This window comes from Crocodylus siamensis, chromosome 2, assembly GCF_052110815.1.
Source record: "Crocodylus siamensis isolate JL-2025a chromosome 2, ASM5211081v1, whole genome shotgun sequence".
NCBI classification, from domain to species: Eukaryota; Metazoa; Chordata; order Crocodylia; family Crocodylidae; genus Crocodylus; species Crocodylus siamensis.
The window spans coordinates 195,077,045-195,095,343 of NC_143396.1; the positions used below are offsets into that span (position 1 = coordinate 195,077,045).

At 42.2% G+C, this 18,299-nt stretch overlaps 1 protein-coding gene across 8 annotated transcripts in view; it reads right to left on the bottom strand.

Annotated features, from left to right (window-relative positions):
- PPFIBP2 (PPFIB scaffold protein 2) overlaps positions 1 to 18,299 on the bottom strand; it is a 205,714-nt gene that overhangs the window by 179,827 nt on the left and 7,588 nt on the right. The window lies entirely within an intron of this gene.

Sequence of the window (18,299 nt, forward strand, 5' to 3'; positions counted from 1 at the left end):
GAGCATGCATCCCAGCCTCCCAGCCATTGCCAAAAGGTACTGGAATGCAGCCAAGCAGGGCTCATCCTTGACTGGCTGCCAACACATGCCCCATCAAAGCCTTGCACTCCCCCCACCCCCAGGGGCAAAGAGGCCCACTAGCCCAAGGCTGGCGGGGCACCCCAGCCTCAGAGGGTATTCCCCACCCCTGGCAAGGTCCCCTCCTGCCCTGGTGCAGGGAAGAAATTCCCCCCTGCTTGTTACCAGACTTTAATATTAGACTTTAGGGTGGAGGGAAAACACCCCCCTCCACCTACAGGGCTTCCAAGTGGGGGCTGTCCTGTGCATGGGGAAAAGGGGCAGTTTCAGGGAATGGGAAAGCCCAAAGCAGAGGCTTTACTCCCCATTCCTGCCTGGAGCCAGCAACAATTCCCCTAGTCACGCTCTCCAAATCCTTGCTCGGGTGGCAGGGGGGGAGGGGGAGGGGAGGAAGGTGACCCTCCCAGGCTTTTCCCTCACTCCCCACTGGACTAGAGAGTAGGGGACATGGCCAGGCCCTGGCCTTGGCCAGCAGAATGAGGCAGAAGAATGGGGTGGGGAGGGGCAGGACTGAGTTAGCTTGACAGGGTCTGGGACAGAAATTCCATGAACTGGTTTGACCTAAATCAAGTTTATCTTAAACCAGTTTCAGCCATTTTGAAAGCAGTTTAAGTGCACTGAACTTCTGTCGTGTTACAGATTTGAACCCGTTTCCAATCACTTAAACAAGTTTGTGTGTAACTTCTGTCCCTAGCCTGGGACACCCAGACATACCATCTGCCAAAATGATAAAGAGCTGTATTTCTTATTATGGACCCATGATGTTACCAAGTATAAATATTTAACTTTTACATGGCACTTTTAAGGATAGACTGAAGGAGGCTGGATAAGAAGTGGGACCATATAAAGCTCCATTTTAGAAAGGTAAGGTGATTTGTCCAAAGTCACAACAGGTACTAGGATCTAGTAACAGAAGTCCAAATCTCCTGACTCCCTCTTCTACATATTCTTCACTAAAATCACACACTTTCATACCTAGCAACTTTACCAGCTGGGTTCAGTTGATATGAAAAAGAAAGCTTTATAATGGGTGCATATCACATTGCTTGACATCATGAATAAAACAACTATTAATTTTTCATAGGGTAGCAAAGCTCAATTTAGCAACAGTCACAATGCTATTTCTTCCTTATCTTTACAAGACTGTAATATGATTAAGGAATAGTATTTATTTTCATTTTACCAAACAGCTCCCATTAGTGACAACGCACGCTTGAAAGACTATATTGTTTGGATTCATAGTGTGATGCACATAACAGCATATGAAAGTCTTTATGTTAATAAAGTCAAGTTATTTGACATGTTATTAAGTAAACATTTTAATTGGCTAAAGGTATCCTCTCTTTTGTGCAAACAGGAATCCATTATTTCCAGAAGTTCATGCTTCCAACCGATGAAGGAGCAGCTGTATTTTATACTGGAGACACATTTTATTCTCATTTAAACAGAATATTAACAACCTTAAATGTCTAGTTATACTATTTCTTAAAACTCAGTTACAACAAGGAACTTTCCTTTCACATTCACAAACACAAAATCTCAAGATTTCTTTTCAATACATTTGTTTTGCTAGTGTTTATGGACCCCAAACATTAAATGATATACAGCCCTCAAAAACCTTCAACCCGTTTGGACAATTTGGGTGTGAAAACTTGTGTTGTTCCTGAGTGGACAATTTCCAGCATTTTAGGACATAGGGAGCAGATGAAGTGAGAGAGTCAGGATCTACCAGAAGGGCATAGAGCATATGCATGAGTTCTCCACATTCTCTCAATAAGGTTCTCTGTTGGTCCCTTTCTCACTTCATGAACACATTGCTCAATGGGTTTAAGACCTGGTTAGCCTGTCGGTAACTCACAGAGGTGCATTCTACACTGTCTCATGCCAAGAGGGGCAACAAGCCAGCAATTTCTTTAGGCTTCCAGAATCCTATATTCTTCTCACTTTTCAAAATCATCCTGTATGTACACATAACCTTTTCTATACTGAGCTTCTTATGCACATATGGACTTCTTCCACCATTGTGGTAGCACTAGAGTAACTCTATGGGGAAATATGCTTGTATGGGCCAACCACCAGCATTATCATCATCATCATCAACAGTAACTAAAGCTGCTTTGAGAAAGGTCAGGCACTACTATAGTAGTAAAGACACTAGTTAATCATTCTATACTGGGACCCCTAGGGTTGCTAGCAGAACATAACACAAAACACAACCACAACACAACAGCTTTCTCTGAAGCTGTCAGTGGCTATGTCTACACAAGATTCTGACTGCCCAGTAGTTTGTTACTACTGCACAGTAGCATCACATGGCACAAAGCATGTGACATTACTGAGCAGTAGTAATGAGCTACTGTGCAGTCAGCATTACCTAAAAACTGTTCACTGATGCTACTGTACCTCAACTCAGGTTACTGCAGTCATTTAGTATTTGTGTATGTTAGTAACAACTGCATAGTCAGCATCTCACGTAGACGTGGCCAGTATGTCTTTATATTAGTGAGCTAATCATTTTTTCCAAAGAGAAAAAGCATTTGATATCATGTTTAACTGAGTCTCAAAGCAACCTCAATTAAACCAAACCAAAGCCAGACACTTTCTGTTAAAAGTAAATAGACTCCTGGCTTGAAAAACTGTGCTACAGTAACCTGGGTGCACTCAAGTACTGTGGTCCCCTCTCTAGATGGAAGGGATGGGTGGCAGGCAGGAGTGCTGCGAGAGGGATCTACAATATGTCAGCCAGATCCCTGTATTCCCTATAGTCAGGCCAGGACAAGAGATACTTAACTATATACAGATTTATTAATATATACAAAAAAATTAAGATAATTGCTATTAATAAACATCCTATTCTTATCCTATTTTCATAAACAAACTGAGTGGCTGTGACAGATGATTGCATGGTCAGGTGGGTGGCAAATTGGCTTAAGGGTCACACCCAGAGAGTGGTGGTGGATGGGTCAGTATCGGCCTGGTAGTTGTGGGCAGTGGGGTCCCCCAAGGCTCAGTCCTTGGATCTGTGCTATTCAATGTCTTCATCAGCGACTTGGATGCGGGCATGGAGAGCACTCTGTTCAAATTTACTTGGATGAGGGCATGGAGAGCACTCTGTTCAAATTTATGAATGACACAAAAGTATGGGGTAAAAAGTTAAACACACTAGTGGGAAGAGATAGAATCCAGGTGGACTTGGACAGGTTAGAAAAAGTGGGCAGAAAAATAACAGGATGTAGTTCAACAAAGACAACTGCAAAGTGCTGCATCTAGGGAGAAGGAATCACCAACACACCTATAGGCTAGGGGATGACCTTCTCAGCAGCACAGCAGCAGAAAGGGATCTCAGAGTCATAGTTGACTCCAAGATTAATATGAGCCATCAAAGTGACGAAGTAATCAGCAAAGCTAACTGCACTCTATCATGCATTAGCAGGTGCATCTCAAACAGGTCCAGGGAGGTGATACTTCCCTCTATGCAGTATTGGTCAGGCCATATTTGGAGTACTGCATCCAATTCTGGGCACCACACTTCAAAGAGGGATGTGGATAACCTTGAGAGGGTCCAGAGGAGGGCCACTTGTATGGCTAGGGGCCTGCAGGTAAGGCTCTACGAGGAGGGACAGAGGGACCTGGAACATCTCTTCAGCCTCCACAAGAGAAGGAGGAGAGGGGATCTTGTGGCAGTTTACAAATTTAAGATCGGGGCGGGGGGGACAGTAAGAATTCGGAGGTGGTCCATTTACCAAGGCACCCCTTGCAATTACCAGGAAGAACAGCTACGAACTGACAGAGAACAGATTTAGGTTGGCTATCAGGAAGAACTTCTTTACAGTAAGGGTTGCCAGAATCTAGAATAGGCTTCCAAGGGTGGTGGTGCTCTCCCCTACCTTGGGGGTCTTCAAGAGAAGACTGGACAAGCACCTGTCTTGGGTCATATGACCCCAGCACTCTTTCCTTCCAGGACAGGGGGTCAGCCTGGATGATCAACTGAGGTCCCTTCTAACCCTAACAACTATATACATACGTATTTACACACACACAATATACAATTATCATATAATACTATGTCCTACAAATAAAAGCTGAAAGATTACACCCTTCCAGGTAGCCCTAAGCATTGTGTTGACAGACAGTAGGTCTAAAATAGACAACCAATAGTTAAGTACAGATGAGCACGTATAAATATAATTAAACAACAGTCAAAACACAAATATACACAGTTAAAGTACAGGTAAGTATATATAACCATTAGGGAAGGGGTCCCAGCAGTGTCCCTTGTTAAGTATAAACTTCATACTCTATCTATATAGATATCTATCTATCTATATAGATATATAGCAAGTTAAAATGTCCGCAAAACATAAGGTGCAGTGTCACATACTAGGGCGCATTCTCCTACAAAATATAAGGCTCCTCAACAACCAGTTAGCTCAAGCTTGCCTGAGGGTTAATTGCCTCACAGCCAAGGTTAGCTCTTCTCCACTGTGGGAATCCCTTCCCCAACAACTCATGACTCCAGGACCTGGACAGGTGGTCCCGTCTCCTTGGCCAAGTTGCTCCTTGCGGGCAGGGCTTCCCAGGCCACTGGCTCCCTTTGGGCTGCTGCCCACAGGTGGCCTTGTGCACCACTGCATGCACTGAGGGCTCTGCCTTCTGCTGGGGGTTGGAGGCCTGAGCTGTGTCATGTGGTGCTGAGGCTCAGTCTGCTCCTGGACCCTCCATGCAACATTGCCTGCACCAAGCCACTGGCCTTGTGCTAGTGACTGCAGACCCAAGCCACCTCAAATGGCTCCCAAGGTCTAGCTCCATGCAGTCCCACCTACACCAAGTTCTCTGGCTGTTTGCCAGGGACTGCAGACTTAAGCCACCTCAAGCTGCTCCCAGGGTCCGGGTTCCACACATCACTGGGTACACCAAGGTCCTAGCTACTCACTGGAGGTTGCGGACCCAAGCTGCCTCATGCAGCTCCCAGGGTCTCAGGTCCATGCACCAGCCCGTGCAGCGGGTCCCTGGCCTCACCCCAGGGGTTGTAGACGCAAGTGCCCATGAACAGCTCCCAGGGTCTGTGCTCTGTGCACTGAGGCCATGTAACCCGCGGTGCAGCTGGGGATGTAGTCGCTCACTGCTTTCGCTCGCAAAGAGGTTTCTTTGGGCTCTTCAGGACGCAGGTCCCACCTGCTGGCCAGCTCATATCAGCTTCTTTACCCATCCTCTTTTCTGTTCAACGAGTCTGCCATGTGCTGGGCATGCAGCTCCTTTTATTCACTCCAGAGGCTCTGCCCCAGAATGCTGTTGGACCTGCAAAGAGCAGGCTGCAGCCAGGTCTGGGGTTATCCTCTCTTCCCCGCCCCACCCCCACTCCACTCCTGGTGGACGCACTTCACTAGTCACAGTGAAAATTCTCCAAGCCGGCTGTATCGACAAGCCCGCCACACTACATACCATGCAACTTCTGGCCTACACGGAAGTTGTATAAACACATTGGGGAAAAAAACTCTGAAAACTTATCATTAATAATGTAAATGCTAGTAATACACAACACTTGTTTTAATAATTACTATAACTTTATCAGCTCTGAAGCAAATGGATTTAAAAAAAACAAACAAAAAAAAACAAGCAGTGTCATACAAGATAAATAAAGCAGAGCTCTCGTGTTGTTTCAAGTTGTCTAAATAATGTCATTACAGCAAGGATGGAAGCCCTGGAGCAGAGTTATAGCAGTGAACAGCAATGACATCAGAGGGGATATTTAGTATCAGGATATAATACATCCTGTTTTACTTTAGAGAACTTGATGGTTTGTCCCAGAGGAGCTTTTCAAGAATATCCATCACATTTGCAATGGGACCATACACCTAGTAAATAAAAGGCATGTAGTTTCTTCAGGCAACAACCTTACCACAATATTAACCAATTATCTCCTGCATCTATGGGAGCCTAGTTAGTGAAAGATTGCAAAAATAATACACTGTTCTAAGCTTATGGGCATGCAAAGGTCATTAATCTTTCATAGCTGTCAGCTTCTCTTTAGGATATGATACTCAGCTTCTGCAGGAGTTTCTTGCTTCTCTAGCTAATTTACAAAATCCCCAATGTTAAATTATTTAGAAACAAATCTGAACATAATGGTATCTATCCACAACAACCTCACTTACATTGGGCTATAAAAGCGTATCAAGTTACTCCCAGTTAGCACTAGTATTAGAGTGATTGATATCTTTAAAGTTTGCTATGGTAAGTTCAAGAGATAGCTTTGTTTCATCATGAAAAACAAAATGTGGCGTGTAAAAAATACCAGCCTCCACTGCAATCTCATAGTGAAATTACACTTTTTTGAGAGGCCTCTTCTGATCTCAGAGTAGGCACCCAAAAACTAAGGCCTCAAATTAGTGGATATTTATGAAAAGGTGAACCTTTTTGTATCAGTGTGAAAAATTGCTCCGCAACAAATACGTTATTTAAAAATACTCCAGTGAATTATGCCATTTTTATTACAGGACAAAGCAATCCAATCCTTCTTGGTGACAAGTTTTGCTTTCACAAAGAGCTTGGTTCCACTGACGGCAGCTACCACTTGGGTCCTTAGCTTCTCTGCAAAAAATCAGGCCATAACTACTTCAAACTCTGGAGAGTTCAACATTTAGATCTTAGGGAACGAACCTTCCTCTCGTCTTTAAGAAGTAATCGTTCAACGTAAAAATAATTTAAAAGAAATCCAGGCCTGATACCTGCATTTATTTAAAATTATTCTTAAAATCATTTAATAATGCTCAAATAATAGTATCAAGGTTACAGCATCTCATACTCATGTGACTCAAGCACAGGTTGGAGCCACAACTGACTATCCTCCCCACAAAAAAAGTGTCACAGCCAATTTTAGGGAGCTGAGGAACCCTGGGTGCATAGCAAAGAGCCAGACCTAAATAATGCAATTATGGCTCATATAACAGTATGATTAAATAACAACAGGCTAAACTAAGAGTTTATTCCCAGCTTACGATAAGGGCCAGTACCTGTGTGGTCTGAGAAGCAAACCAGGGGGAAAAAAAAAAAATAAAAGCAAAAAAGTATGATTCTGAGAACTACAATTCACGCCCACGCAATTAACATGCCCCTGATTGAATTCAGAAATCTGCTGAATTTACCTCTCCAACCCCATCCTTACACCTGTTCAACTGGTGCTTTAGCTTTGGGAAGAAAGTAAAGGCTCCACACATTCCTCTATTCATAACCTACACATCTCTATGTCCATATCTCTACCCCTAGGTCTAGAGGCTTTGTAGGGAAAGTCCTCTGTTTCTATGTTGCATACTGCATGGTCAGCATGTGCTGCATGCTCAGTATTCATATATTGTATGTATGTGGATGAAAGATATCTGTATCTAATGTACACACGGTAATTCAGCTTTCTAAACACAGGTTTTTGAATACAGGGTCATAACAGGAAATTGGAAGTGCTATTTGAAAAGAAGAGGAGATTATGTCAAGTTTCTGTACTTCACAGTAACCAAGTCTTTGCTGTACAGAAGAGTAGAGTAAAAATAAGCGTTCTTTGACTGACTACTCATTGGAAAAAAGGATCTCTCTAACTCACGGGTGCTCAATCCCTGGCCTGCGGGCCAGATCTGTTCCCCCACTGACAAACTTCTGGATTCATGGGGAGCTCTGAGCCCTGCATCCTGGATTAGCTCCCCAGTCACAGCTCACATTGCTGGGTGGAGGTGGCACTGGGCCCTAGGGCCCAAACCTGACATACGGGGGAGTTGATGGCACCAGGCCCCAGGGCCAAATCCCAGAGTTGGGGGGCTGGGACTCACAGTACCAGGGCCCAGGGACCCAATGCAGGACCACAGAGGCAGTGCTGAGCCCCAGGCCCCAGTCCTGGCACATTGGGACTGTTCCTGTCCCATTCCTTAGGCCCTCAGGGCCAAAAAGTTGGGCTTCAGTGTTGTAATGCACTGAGCAGTTCTCCTTCAATTTATGGTTGCATTTAGAGTTCCTTACCTGTTGTTAAAACACAGTCTTTTTCTTTGATTTCCATGTAAGCTATTATTCTTTGTTAGTAAGGGTATTTGGCCCTCAGAAGAGTGCTTACAATTTATAAATGAAAGGAGATTTGGCCTCAACATGAAAGAATTCCTTTGCTCGAAGGCTGTTTTTGGTATTATAAAGTGGTAGGAACTCAATAGCTAATCTCGTTTCAAGTGGTACTTAAAACAGATTAATAATTCCAGTTTGACTGCACTTTTGAAGTTAAAAATTTTACCAAAAATATTTCACAGGGGAAATTTTTTCTACAGCTTCTCTATAATCTCAGACAACATTTAAATTCTTGAACCAGAGGAAGGCAAGGAATAAGCTAAGGAAACAGATAGTCCAAAAAAACTATCTAGACCTTCAAAAAAGTTTGGAAATCTGAGTGATAGCAACATTTTCTGCCTACAGGATGAAATCATCCACCACAAAAGTCAGAGGTGGGGGGTGGTAGAACCTAGCCACTGCCACCACTTGTCTACTGGCACTCTTCCTTTGCCACCACAGGGACAAAGTCTTCTGTTGCTGCCAAAATTCATGCCTAGATCCAAACTAGATCCAATGGTTCTGCAAGACGGATCAGACCCGCACACTGCAAGTTGTTTACCCTTGCTATGGAAGCCAATAGAGAAGAGTATAAGCTACAGCAGCCATAGGAAAGAAGGTAAATTAGAAATCCAGTCTGGCCTTTATAAAAGCAACTAGCTAAATGGGTAAACACAAGCAATGACTTAAGTACATCAGAAGTAAGAATCTTGTCCAAAAATGATGTTTTGCTAGATCTCAGCAGATGACAGGAAGCAATTAAGGAAAATTAAGTATTTCTTTACATTAGTTGTTATGGTAGCAAAGATATTTCTAGAAAATAACATGCTTGAGCAAAATGGTCTTTTGAGAGAGAGGAAACCATTAGGTCAGATAACATACTTCAGAATGTTAACAGAAGACCCACTAACAAAAATCACCAAGTTCACATTAAAATAGCCACTGATTCAGCCAGGTAGCAAACTTGGTACAAATAATTTGTAGAAAATGCTTTGAAGTGACCCAAGCAAATCATAGGCCAATAAGCCTAAGATCTATACTTGGCAAATTTGTTGTAGTGATAACAAGAAACAATTCGTAGCAAGAAAACATCTAAGATAATGTTAGGGGAGGATCCAATTAGATTCGTCTCTGCAAAGGAACTCAGTGATCTTTTAGTCTTGGAACATAAAATAACGGATACCATCTGGCATCAGTATCCAGTATCGACTGGACGGGAAACTTTTCAGTCTTGGGTGCTTCTGGACAAAAGCGAAACTTACCAAGGACATCTATGACCTTCAGTTTGTGGACCATTGCTGCGTGATGGCTTACTCTGCAGAGGATGTACAAGCGACCTTAGATCTCTTCAACACTTCATATAAGAGACTTGGCCTGTCCTTGAATGTCACCAAAACCAAGGTTCTCCACCAACCTGCAGCTGGTAAAGCGAACAAAACTCTAGCTTGCATCCATACATGCTTCTCAAGCAAATCTCAGGTCAACCTCCCACTGTACTCGGCCTTGGCAAGGCCGCAGCTGGAGTATTGCATCCAATTCTGGACTCCACAATTTTAAAAGGATGTGGAAAAGCTTGAGAGAGTCCAGAGGACAGCCATGTTCATGATCAGAGGACAAGAGAACAGGCCTTAAGATGAGAGGCTGAGAGCTGTGGGAGCTATTCAGTCTGGAAAAGCACAGGCTCAGGGGTGACCTGGTGGCTGCCTAGAAGTATATAAGGGGTGTACATCAGGATCTGGGGGAACACCTGCTCACCCGAGTGCCCCAAAGGATGACAAGGTCAAACGGTCACAAGACCATTTTAGGCTGGACATAAGGAAAAACTTCTTTACTGTTCAAGCCCCGAAGGCCTGGAATAGACTCCTTCTAGAGGTGGTTCAAGCACTTACTCTGGATTCTTAATAAACATTTGGACACCTATCCTGCTGGGATCCTTTGGCCCTAGCTGACTTCATCAAGTCCAGCCCCCTGCCCCAGGGGCAGGACTCAATGATCTTCCGAGGTCCCTTCCAGCCCTAATGTCTATGAAATGAACCCTCCATAGGCCAGCTGAACATCCCTCGTACTATCTACATAAATGGGGAGGCTCTGGAGTACATGGAGCACTTTCTGTATCTCGGCAGCCACCTCTCCTCGATGGACTACCAATGAAAAGGTCCAGCACCAGGTCAACTGCATCGGTGCCACCACCTTCAAGTTGTGACAATGTGTCTTCAAAAATAGAGATCTTCGGAAGTTGATGAAGGTCCTGGTTTACAAGGCTGTTGTGCTGACCACCCTCCTCTACTGCAGTGAAACCTGGACAGTCTACCGATGGCAATTAAGACTCTTGACAGCTTTTACCAGCAGTGCTTGCATCGAATCCTGGGGATCAAATGGGAGGATTACTGGATGAGTGCAAGCACCTTCCATGAAGCTGCGTTTACCAGCATCAAGGCCTTGCTCTTGAGAAATCAACTTCAATGAGCAGGCTGTCACATTCCAATGTCTGAGAATTGCCTCCCCCATCAGATTCTCATTTCCCCAACTCTCCGTTGGCCAACATTCAACAGGTGGCCAAAGGAAATGGTACAAAGATGCACTCAAGATCACCCTCAAGCATGAAAGCATCGACAGCAACGGCTGGGAGGAGCAAGCTGCTGGCCATTTGGTGTGGTTCACCAAGGCACGCACCACTTTGAGGCCCAAAGACTTGATACTGAGGCAGAATGGTGGTGGAAGGAGAAGGAGACCAACCTGGGGCTGAAAGTCCCACTCCCCCACACCACAGCATGCCCCCATTGCTGAAGAATGTCTGTATCCAGAAAAATCAGGCTTCTTAGTCACCTGAGGACCCAACAAGCCTGACAGACATCATCTTTGACTCCAAGGGACTGCCACTGCTGCCGGTACAAGTGGATACCAAAAATGCTGAATTTTCAGAGGGTACTAGATTAAATACTATCATGGATTAAAAACTGGATACAAGAAAGAACGTAGAAATGGTTAATTTTTATCAAAACCATATTCTGACCAGTGAAGTTATGCTTTAATTTATTAATGACCTAAAACACTGGTGCACAGCGTTTTGGCCCTATGGGCCAGATAAGTGACACAGGGCTGAACTGGGTCCTGTGCTGGACTCACCCACCAACCCGATCTAGCCCTCAGAACCATGGACCACATGGCTCCCCACATACCTGTGGGGAGCCCCATAGGACAGATTGCTTGGTGCTGGATCTGGCCTGATGGCCAGGAGTTGAACACCTCTGATTTAGAAGGGCGAATGTGTAACAGCAAAGCAAAATCTGCAGCCAATATTGGCTTAATTAGGAGCAGAGAGGACTGGAGAACATCCAAGAAACATTAACAAGCTAACTGAATGAGCAGGAGTGCAGAGAATTCTAGATGAAATGTTGAATATTGGTCACTTCACCTCAAAAAGGGATTTTCAAAAATACAGAAGAGATTAGAGTAACAAAACCAAAATCACAGGCCTTCTGGTCTGAAGAGGGAATTGAACCACACTCACAATAAAATAGCAAGGGAAGTTAAACTAAAATTTACATTTAAAGTGAAACATTTTCAGTTGTAATTAGATTGAAAAAAAACCTCACAACCCAAGGAACAGCTGAAGCTAGTAAGTCATTTTAAAAAAAGCACAGAATATTTATATACATATCAAGAATATATAAGCTCTCTTATTAAACTTTATGCTTCCAGGCTACAGCCACTGCCTAATTATTTCAGTTCTGAATGAAATATTATGTTATGAACATATTATGTTATTAACCAACATCTGCCTCTTGCAGGGTTCCTACATCTTCCTCCAAAAGCGCCTGCTATATACTATTTTTAGAGACAAAAAGTACTTGATTGATCTATAGTGGTAGTTTCTGTTCCCTAGAGAAAAAACTTTTAAAAGGTTCCCATTTTTGATATCCCCTCTCTCTTCTTTCCCCCCAGATATTTAAAACTGGGTCAAACTCATCTAATTTCTTCTTGGACAGAATACCTAGATGAGTGACTAAGAAAAAAAAAGCAATAGAGTTGTATCTTGACTTTATTCAAGTTATTGACACTGTCCCACCTATTTCCTGCAGCCATTAAGGTCTAGAAAAGTGTTGTTCAGACTTCTGGCCCTGTAGGCTGGATAGGTCTTATGGGATCAGTTCCTGGGCCAGATCCCACATGCAGGGTTGATCTGCTGTGCAGTCTGGCTGAGCACTGGCCCCATTTGCGTGTCCCACTACAATCTAGTGTGCAGGGCCACATCGTCCAACCTACAAGCATCCCCCTCAGGTCACAAAATTTAACAGTAGGGGAGTGGCAATTAAACACAGTCACTGTGCCCCTGCTTCCAAATTTCTTGACCTATGGAGAGATTCATGGGCCAAAGGACAGCTTCATGAGACACACCTAGCTCACAGTCCAGAATCTGAGCACCAGTTGTCTAGAGGATTCTAGAGGTACAGCCAAACTCTGTAGCTCATTATTTAGGGCAATTAGCTGAGAAAGGAAAATCCCAGATTGTGGCTGAGTGGTTAAGGTAATGGATTAGAAATCCACTGGGGCCTTTTTGTACCAGCTGGGGCATTCATTGACAAAAGGTTTGGCAGCATGAGCCACCTTTGTTCTGCAGTTTTCATGCTGGCCATACATAATGGTCTCAAGGTGGGTGCCCACCAGGCTCAGCAGACATGGTCAGGCAGTTAGTTCAACTCAGCTAGTAGTATCAGCTGAGGGCCCAATCCTGCTGGCACTGAACTGCACAGCCTGCTTCTTGAGATGGTATGCAAAAAAACCACAGTAAATTCTACCACAGCCCAGAAATTCATTCATTCTCCTCAGCCTAGAAGTTTATATTTCTAAAATAAAAACTTTTTATAATGGTCATACTTTCCTCATTTGGCACTCAATTTTTCAGACTAAAGGTTTCTACCAGAGGAAGAACACAGGAAACAAAAAAGGTGGCTAAAGGTTTCTCTCTGAGATGCACAATATTTTAAAATGGAAGAGATGTGATTTTTTTAAATTAACTATTGCTGTACCAGTATTCCCAAACTAATGCTGTCCTCTAGTCCAAGTGGTTCTCAACCTTTTTGGAATCAATACAACTCTTAGGTTTCACTCATTTTTAACTACAAAAAATAAAATAAAAAATATTAATAATAATAATAATAATACAGCAATTCTGTTACAAAGAACCCAGAAAGACCCACAAAAGGACAGAATGTTTTTAACACAATTAATTTTTATCTGAAATCTGGGTTTATCCTGGGAATCATGTTTGCATGCCTAACGCTAATAACAATGCATGTCACCCTGCTTGAGAACTGCTGTTGTCTCCAGGCCAAGGCCATCAGTCCCTGCTCCCTTCCTATGTATATGTACCCCCTCCCCCATCAAATTAGCCATCCCAGTTCAGAGCATGTGGCAGCTTAACTCCAGCTTCAGCCCTGAGCCTGGTTCCAAAGCCAGAGCTGAGCTGCCACCTGCCCCAGGTTGGTATCCAAATCCAAGACCAGGCTTCCCCCTCCTGCCCCCCCATGCTGATTGGAGAAAAATTTTATCATAGTATCATAGTGCTTGGGGTCGGAAGGGACCTAAACAGTTCATCAGGTCCGACCCCCAGGAATGGGTGCCAGGATCATATCAGCCAAACATCTGTCCAATCCTTATCTTGGATTCAAATAAATGCAGTACCCATCTTCAAGCAAAAGGCCCATTACAGTCATGATACTTTTCTACTTTGACATACTAATGCCTATACACACAATTTCAATGCACAATGCTATTACCTTCAGTTTACCCATGAACTGAAAATTCAGAGTTTAATACACCATCTTGAGTCCATCCTGTTTATACCTTATTTCTCAATAAGACATTGTACATATATACATACAGTTTATCTTGTAATAGGTTTTCTGTTGGGAATCTATACTATATAATTACTACAATTCTATGTATTTACATTGTTCCTGAGTTTTATAAATCTATATTGTTGAATGCTGTGATAAAACTGAGCTAACACTTGCAGATTATCATTGTGTTAGGCACACTATTTCTCCATGATTCCTTGCTTTTCAGTGTTAGTATTCCGAGGGAAAGAACATTGCGTTACAATAAATAGGCGTATATTTTTGTGCAAAATCAGTGCAAGCAAGAGGACAATCAGAGCCATTATTTTATGTTTTATTTAATTTCTTTAGATTAAACCAGATTATAAATGGAAAATAATGCCTCCACTGCAGGCATATGGCTGCATTTCCAGAATCCAAAGGTGAATATCTGTTCACCTGTTTAACAACTCAATCCAGGCAATTTAGACTAACCTGCAAAGACTGAATGGATTCAGCCTCAGGCTTTTTAACTAACTCTTGGACTAAAACTGGAGCCCAGGCTCAGGCCTCTGTATTCCTGCTCAGGCTTAAAGCACTTCCAAGTCAAAGGTTTTCCCATCTTGCTGAAATTAAGCTAAAATCCAGGTAAGGACTCAGGTTAAAATGTGATGTGACAACATGCCCTTACACAAAATAAATATTCTACAAAGCACATAGTTGATATGTATGGAGAAGGTACAAGAACTTTTTTTATTATTTTGATTAATAGTACCAACTACCTTAATAAGTCTGCACTTTAATGGAGCCAGTATGTTGCATAACACATGCATAATTTTCGTGATCATACTAATTCAAGCAAGAACTGTACAACCTTCTGGGGGCAGGGGGAGGAGGGAATCTGAATATGCACCAGCTATCCTGTACTGTATTATAAGAAGTTATCAGCTAAGCATAGTGCAGAAGCTTTACTTCCAAGAAATTCTTAATGCTAGTCTCTTATGTCATTAAGAAATTACATTTGCTCTGAGGTCTTCTCTAGACAAAACATTATCTCTAGAGTGAGACATCAGAATACTTTAGTTTGGGGACTGACTGAATTATACTTATGCATCAGCCTCATAAGTTATATTCATAAATCTTAGTACAATTTCATTAAAATGAGATACAGTAATTATGTATTATTAAAGCAGATGCTACCATCTGGACTACACTGGAAGAAAATCATAATTCACAGTGTTTTAAAGACTCCTTCTTAAGTTTGACAAAAATGTTCTCTTTCATACGTGGGACTTATATTTGGTAGAAATCTGTACACAAAGCTACATTCTTGTACAAAAGCAGCAACAACTAACTGGAGAGTGATTAAGAACCTCCACCCCCCCCAATCCCTGAGTTTGGAAAAAATGTTCAATTTTGCTAGCCTCCTATATTTCCAGAATGGAATGAATTAGAACTGCAATTTTGTGCACATTTGAAATCCAAATCCAAGTATTGAAGCTTGAGTCTATCACTAGCAACCGTGTAAATCTGTGCACAGTTGGGCGACTTGAGATACTGTTGATATTAGAATAGCTTTCTATGAACATTTAGATCTGTTATATTACTGTTTCAAATAAAAACAAACATCATATGTTTATACAAAGTCCTGGAGAAACAATTACTATTACCTATATCAGAGCCATGTTCTGGGCCTGTTACACTCCCAATACTATGTATTGAAGATGCTAAGTAGCATATGGTATTTAAAATAAAAAAGACTAATTCCAGAAAGCTGCTCCACAACTCAGTATTGTAAACCATTGTCAAGGTTCTTAGGGAGAAATTAAGCCTGCCAAATCTTCCTCCCTCTCTCTGAACACAAACTCCACATAAACATAGACCGCTTCAGGTAGTTTGAGAAGGGTCTTTGGTCACCAATTACTGCATTGTTAATGCCAACACAGCAGTTTCTCAGTAATCAATTCCACGATTTCATACTCAAACAGCATGTTTCGATCACACCACATGGCCAGCCTTGTCAGTTTTTCTTCTTCAGTACATAGCCAGACCCTCTCCCAATCTCCACTGAACTCTACACCTTCACTATCCAAGTGAACTTCATGCATACTACTGTCATGAACATTTAAGAAAGTGCTTGTCACTTTGATCATCAAGCTTTCAACTTCCCCTATTTAAAGAAAATGAAATTAAGAATGATACCCAGCTGTGTGCCTAGCAGATCTTTACCCTCACATGTAAAGGGAGATAATTTGGAATGACTATTTCTCCTAATGAAGCCATGGAGTTCCCCATTCATTTGTTAATGATCTGACAGATAGCTAATTATCTCCTTTATCAAGATTTTAACATGACAAAAAACTTTCAAGATTAACTTTGAAAAACATCATTCCTATTTGTTTCTTATATAAGACAGGCATTGTAGATTATATCCTTTAAAACCAAATTATACACAGTATGCATGAATGTTTATGTACTCCTCATGTTCTCATGCATCAGTACTTACATATAATTTATAAGTAACTCCACTCTGCTCTGCACCACTTTTTTTTTTTTTAAACAACAACAACAAAAACAAACCCCCCAAAAAACCAAGATAAATGGAGTAAACACCTCCATAAAAACTCATGCTAGCTTGTAGAACTGCACTACTATAAATAACCATGTGCACAAATATTAGAAGGATCAAGGACTAAAATTAAAAATTTGAAAAGAGAAAATGAACAGCAATAGGACAGGAACGTTGTCAAATACCAAATGTTCAAATTTTAACAGGAACACTTTCTAAGTACTACAGTTCATTAAGGACAGTATTATTTAATCCAAGTAAATTTCAGATTTCTCAGCATGATTCTTAATAAAAAGTATAGCCACTATTTTTACAGGATATAGAAATATTTTTTTCCCCTGAACAGCCAATAGTTTTAATTCTTAGGTTATATAGTTATACTTGCATCACTGAGGATACAGGTGTAAAATAGCTAGCTAGGAATTATCAAGTCATGGTTAAATTAAAACCAGTCACATTCACTCTTAAACCAAAATAAAAGTATCAGCATTTGCCCAACTGTACAGAAAAAGGGAATTGATTGTGTAGGGGCTGACAAAAAGTAGGACAGAGAGGGCTAAAACCCAAGATTGCTCCCGGGCTCAGGTAATACAGCAATGATGATCAAGATATAAAATTGAGTCAGCAACCTTTTTGGGAAGAGAGCCAAAATCAGTCACAATTCTCAGCTTGTAAAATGTTGGTATGCCAGAGGAAGATAGCAGGGGAGCCAGGAGGGGCCTGATGCTTGTTGTGGCAGAGCAGCCCCAGCCTCTTTCCTGCCATCCACCCTGATGTGTGTGTGCCAAGCAAAATTCTTTTATATACCGTGCTTTAGCCTCCATGCCATACTCTGGCCCCCCAGGGTTGTTCACCCCGATATAAATTATCTAGGGTGACAGAAGACAGAAAGGATTATATGAAAGAGCAAATAGTGCCACACTGCAGAAATGATCTAGCTTCACTTAACAGCTCAAAACGTAGTAAGAGAGATGCAGATTAAAAAAAAAAAAAAAAAAAAAAAAAAAAAAAATCAATTCTTCAATATCACAACATTACGACTTATGTCCTGTGTATCCTGCAGAATTCCCAAACATGTCTTATAAGCACCGTTAGAATAACCTTACACCTCAGAGACTGTGTTCAGCTGCCACAGCTCTGCTGTCAGACAATTTTTGTTCTTTCAGGCATGCATGAATGTCTGAATAAAGATTTCCTGTAGTTACCCCTCCATGTGCAATGATAACTTACACTAAACACATCCATGCCACCTTACTTCAGGTTCAAGAAGCAAGATGGACTCTGCTTGATGATATATATCCTTGAAAAATCTCCCAGGCCCCTTTTACACATTACACTTAAGGCATGATTAACCACATAATCACCCCTCAAGTTGTGACCCAGCTACATGCTCACCCAATAAGCTACAAAGATATTCCACAAAAAAAAAAGAAAAAAGTATGCAATAACTTTGCAGCTTGTTCTAATCACACCATTAATTGAACATGTGGCCAACTGAGGGGCTCCCAGTCACAGAGGTGCACAACCTGCTGCCAGGCCCTCAGCTGACAAGGCTCACAGCTGTGGCAGGGTTGTTAGCTGTGGGAGCGGCCACTGCTGTGAGCCTCTTGAGATGTGTTACAGCAGTGACACTGTCCCCTGTGCTGTCCCTGCTGCAAGCCCCGCACATCTGGAAGCTTGCTTGGAGCGGCAGCAGCATCCCCCCCACGCTGCCCTTGCTGCAAGCCCTGCAGCTCATGTTTAAAATGAATTTT